Below are 6,067 nucleotides of genomic sequence, written 5' to 3' on the forward strand. Positions count from 1 at the left end.
ACCAATTCTTGATCTCAATATACATGAATCAATTCATGATCTAATTCTAATTAACAAGTTACAAAAAGTGGTTGATGCGTTCAAGCCCTGCTTCTCTGCTACTAGTTTCAGCCTGCAAAAATCCAAGCTGTTCCTGAACCCACTTAGTTCATTGTTGGTAAAGAACAAGAAACTCTTTTCTTTTCATTTCAAACAAATGTATAAATCTAAAATTGACATAGAATTACCTTCTATAATGACAAGAAAAAGAGACAAACTGTTCTTTCCTGACAAGGAACTTTTTGAACTTACTATTAAGAAACTTTTTAATTTACCAATTATATTACATTTCAAAAACTTTTATCTAGAACAATTGAATCGCACACTACCAAGCAAAAATAAACTATTTAAATTCAAATTAGTCGATTCAAATATTTGCAACAAATGTAATACAGAAAGCAATACAGATCATGCATTATTCTTTTGTTTATTTCCTTCTTATTTTATTCATAAACTAGCTGTCTTTTTAGTAGCGAAGCTACTCTATAATTCACTTTGTCCGTCCGTCCGTCAGTCCGTCCGTCAGTCAGTCAGTCCGTCAGTCCGTAACGCTATGGGGGAAATGGGATTTACTCAGCTCCTATAAAAGATAGAATGCTGAAATTTTTTGACAACATTCCCATCATTAAGGAGCACAATTGACTATAAAACATCATTGGCGTTCGGACCGATTTTTAGCATGTTTTAGGCTATTTTTATATTTTTCACATTTTTCTCCATATCTTCAGTGTTTATGGTCCGATTTTCAAAATTTTTTCAGTTACAGATATCAAAATTAAATTTCCCGTCGTTTAAAGGAACAACCATGAAGGCCAGACTGCCTTTTCAGCAGGTTTTAGGCTATTTTTATATTTTTTCACATTTTTCTCCATATCTTCAGTGTTTATGGTCCGATTTTCAAAATTTTTTCAGTTATAGATATCAAAATTAAATTTTCCGTCTTTTAAAGAAAACAACCATGACGGCCAGACTGCCTTTTTAGCAGGTTTTAGGATGTTTTTTTTATATATTTAACATTTTTCTCCATATCTTCAGTGTTTATAGTCCGATTTTCAAAAATTTTCAGTTATATATATCAAAATTAAATTTCCCGTCTTATAAACAAAATAACCATGACGGCCAGACTGCCTTTTTAGCAGGTTTTAGGCTATTTTTATATATTTAACACTTTTTTCCATATCTTCAGTGTATATGGTCCGATTTTCCAAATTTTTTAAGTTAAGGATTTAAAAATTATATTTTTTGTCGTTTTAATAAAACAACCATTACGGCCAGACTGCCTTTTATCAGGTTTTTGGCTATTTTTATATGTTTTACATATTTCCCCATATTTTTGTATATTTTGATGCAATTTTCAAACTGTTATGGGATATCTGTATCAAAATAAATTTTCCCATTGTTTTGAGCATCTTTAATATAATTTACTTTGACCATCATCATCATGCAAAATAAAACAAGGTTTCATGTTTATTTTATCCAATAAATCTATTCTTGATTTTAGTAAAAACCTTTTAAATCTTCGTATTCCAATCGACGATTTTTTGTGCTTCGCTACTTATGGATGTTGTCATCCTTGTTAGATATTAAGTATAATAATGGACAACCTCAATTTATTTTTCTAAAAGAAAGCTTTTACCTATTTAATATGTATTATGATGATTTCTCGTTAAATGTATATACTCAACTATCCAATCTTATTTTAGCTGCAAAAGACAAATCACTCAAATTAAGCAAAGAAGACTGTATTTCAAATTGGAATAAAAACAACCTGCATGCCCATACAATTCTCCTAACCCAATTTTCCTTCAAACTGTTACAAAATGCAGGGCAAGAAACTAATTTTATCTCTGATTTTCTTGAGTTTTTAATAACACAGTGATTCCTGTTTTTTCTGATTAATTTCCAGCTACTAAGCTATGTTGATGTAAATAAAAGTCTCGTACTATAATATGTAATTCTGTATGTATATGTCTTTTCTTTATGAAATACATATCTTTAAAAACAAAACAAAATTAACTCAATGGGTTATCAAATTCGACTCTCCCCTCCTCAAGTACCCTTAGAGGCCTCTAGGGGTGTAGGTGCTAGTGTAGAAGATAGTACCTAATTAACAAACTACTGCATATTTTAACTGTTGTTATTATTATTTCAATCTTTCAATAAATAATAATGCAACAAAATTTTCATTGATTATTGTCTAGGATATGGAAACCATGAGTTTTATAGCTTATTACAAAACGGTCAAATTAATGGGGTTGGGGACTCAATAGTTGTAGGAGGAGGGGATTAGTGTTTGAAATTAAAAACATATGCGTATTCTCTAAAGTAAGTGTTAATACATTTTAGCAATTTATTTTTTATAGTTGATAATATTTTATTGTACCTAATGTATTTGTCTCTTTAATACTTTAATCAGATGCTATACATGCAAACACAAATATTTATGTATATTTTGTGTGCTTCAAATTAAAGAAAAGCAAAGTAAAACCAGATAAATTTACATAAAAACTTGCACCTTTTTAGAATGAAAAGAACATACAAACCCCAGAAAACATCTTGTTTTTAATGTCTGACGTTTTTGGCAAAACAAATAAAGAACTAAAATTGAGAAATACCAAAGACACACAAATTGTTGTTTTTATAGGCAAAAAATCTATTTTGTTAGCTATTTTGTATGAATAATACCCCTCCTATGTTTCAAATTACTAATGTGACCCTTTAACAAGAAAGATCATATAACTATCTCACATTATCTCTACTCCCCCTTTTATGCTTGAAATAATAAATTTCCCCAAGACAGAATATAAATTTAGCCAAATGTTTTCCATATCTTTTATTGATGAAAAAATAAGTTTGATTCCTGGTTTAATTAAATAATTCTACAAAAAATCAGGGTATCAAATAAAATTTTCATTGTTTCACAAACAAAGTTACCAAATAAAAATCTTGGAATATTTAAAACACACAAAGATATTGTAGAAAACAATATTTTAGTTTATCTAAAATGAGGATAATTATCCTCAGCTTAGCCATGTTAATCTAGTATTGTTAGACGTGAATGACCAGGGAATTGTAATATGTATCTCTTTGGAAGATGAAACCTTAACAAAAAAAAACAATTCACCTTGACTTTAATAGGAGCAGAGAAAAGAAAGATACTTGTCCTTTCATCGGACGGACTGACCGACTGACGGATAGACCAACCAGTGGCGTGCAAAGCACTTTGTCTAGGGGGGGGGGGGCATTTTCAAGATTTTGTAAAATTTTGCCCCCCCCCCTAAATCAAAGTGCCCCGAGGGGGCACTTTGCTTTAGGGGGGGGCATTTTGATTATATATACTAATTTTAAATAAGGGCGTTTTAAGGGGTGGGATTATTTGATTATGGGCCTTCTAGTCCTTATCCCTTCTTCCCCATCCCTTCCCCCATCCCTATTTCCCATTTAAATCCCCCACCTCTTCCCCCCCCATCTCTTCCCCCCCTCATCTCTTCCCCCCATCTCTTCTCCCCCATCCCTTCTCCCCAACCTGCAATGACCGAAGGGAAGGGAGCTAGAAAGCATCTTCAAAAAAATAGTACAGAAGATAAATTAACCTTTCCCCCCCCCCCCCTCCACCACAAAACATTTTTAATGGGTGGAAGGGGATGTTATAAAATCTCAGCAGGAAGGATGAATAACCCCATTAAAAAAAATTGGGGGGGGGGGGAGATAAAAACACTCATTTTGGAAATAATTTACCAAAAATTAACCTAATATGAGAAAATGATATTAAATATTTCTTTATAGTTTGACAACAAGGATGACAACATCTTTAAGTAGCAAAGCACAAAAAATCATTAATAAGAATACAGACAAGTAGATTTAAAGAGCATCTGTTGAAATAAATATATATTTTAGGTAGAAAAAGTCACAAATCCTTTTTCCTGTATGTTGTGTGATGACAGTCAAAGTAAATTACTTACAGGATGCTCGAAACAGCGAGAAATTTTATTTTTTTAGTATTATAATCCACAAAAAAATCTATTGTACCATAAAAACCAAAGATATAATGAACTGTGTAAAAAATAAAAAAAATTACTTGTCCTTTCATTATGATAAAAAGCAGAAACCATTTGGAAGGGCGCAAAGCGCAATTTTTTTTCTTCAAATATGCAGGGAGGGAGGGGTTTTTGGGCTATTTATTACACTAGTCCCCAATATTTCATAGCAGAAACCATTTGGTAGGGCGCGAAGCGCAAATTTTTTTTCGTCAAATATGCAGGGAGGGAGGTTTTTTTGGGCTATTTATTACACTAGTCCCCAATATTTCATAGCAGAAACCATTTGGAAGGGCGCAAAGCGCAATTTTTTTTCTTCAAATATGCAGGGAGGGAGGGGTTTTTGGGCTATTTATTACATTAGTCACCAATATTTCATAGCAGAAACCATTTGGAAGAGCGCAAAGCACAAATTATTTTCTTCAAATATGCAGGGAGGGAGGGGTTTTTGGGCTATTTATTACACTAGTCCCCAATATTTCATAGCAGAAACCATTTGGAAGGGAGCGAAGCGCAAATTTTTTTCTTCAAATATGCAGGGAGGGAGGGGTTTTTGGGCTATTTATTACACTAGTCCCCAATATATTGGCTCAACAACTTTGAGGACTTTAATGGAATTTTGATTGGTTGTTTAATTAAGTCGAGTTTCCATACATTTCATCCACTAATTGTAATCTATATATGGTAATTTTGTGTATCATCATTGGGGATGTACAAAATTTCTTTGGTAAAAAGTTTATATTATACAAAATATTATACTTCCTATAACCTGGTTTGTTATGTTCAGTGAAAAAAGATTATAACCTAATTTCTACACTAATTTGGTAAAGTTAAATGATTAGTAACTGTCTGTTTGGCGCGAAGCGCCAAAATTTTTTTTTGGAGTATTTCTTGATCTTTTTTTTGGGAAATTGGGATAGTTTTGCTTTTTGTAGGGTAGGGGGCAAAAAGGGGCATTTTTGTTGACCAGGGGGGGGGGGGCAAAATGGGGCATTTTTTAACATTTAGGGGGGGGGGCGGTTGCTAGGGGGGGGGCAGGGGGGGCGGTTGCTAGGGGGGGGGGCAGGGGGGGCGGTTGCTAGGGGGGGGCAGGGGGGGCGTTTTGGTCGCTAGGGGGGGGGGGGGGGGCGATTGCCCCAAATGCCTCCTTCGGTTCGCACGCCACTGAGACCAACAAAGTGAAATATAAAGTAGCTTCGCTACTTTTCCTTTTGTTGAAACGAGTGAATACCATTTTGATGCTGTGTTAGAACATGTATTTTTAGGAATAAGACAATGGACTATAAATAGTTGTAAACCCCCAATTTCATTATAATAATTAATCCTAAAAGATCGGGCTCTGGAATAATTCAAAATCAATATAAATCGGGCCGGCTCAAAAATTGCCCATTTTATAGTAACTTTTTAATTTGGGCAATTTTTTGACGGTATGCATGAATGGTGCTGATAAAAAAATGGCAAGAAGCAAAACTTCGGTTTACCTTTTTATTGTTGAAACTTCTCTATGATTTTTTTATCATATCTCCAGCTCAACTAGTAGAATTTGATTCTTGTGTCAGAATTTTCTTAAACTTTATAAGTTTGAACTAGATTCTAAAAACATTAAAGTTTAACAATGTAGAATTCTATAACATAGGGTGATAAGGTGTTTTGTCTGAGGCTAATTAAGATCTTTAAAAATACTGAAGCTGATCAATGTCTTGTGGAAGTTTTTAGGCTATTTTCCTGAACTCTCCTTATCTACTAGGGGCAAAGCAACAAGTTAATTAACAAAAATATATAAAAAGCTTTTCAAAATGTTACATTATCTCTTTTCTTTACATTAAGTAAAAATAGATTAATATTTTTCATGTAAATAAAAACTCAAAAAAGTTCAAATCAAAGACGACATTTATCCAATTTTAGCATTAATGGTCGTTTGTACTTATTTTATGTATTTTATTAATTTTTTAGAGTTTTATATTTAAAATTTAAATGGATAGATCTATAAA

Source organism: Acartia tonsa, chromosome 12 (assembly GCF_053477335.1).
Source record: "Acartia tonsa isolate MP-2025a chromosome 12, ASM5347733v1, whole genome shotgun sequence".
NCBI lineage: Eukaryota > Metazoa > Arthropoda > Copepoda > Calanoida > Acartiidae > Acartia > Acartia tonsa.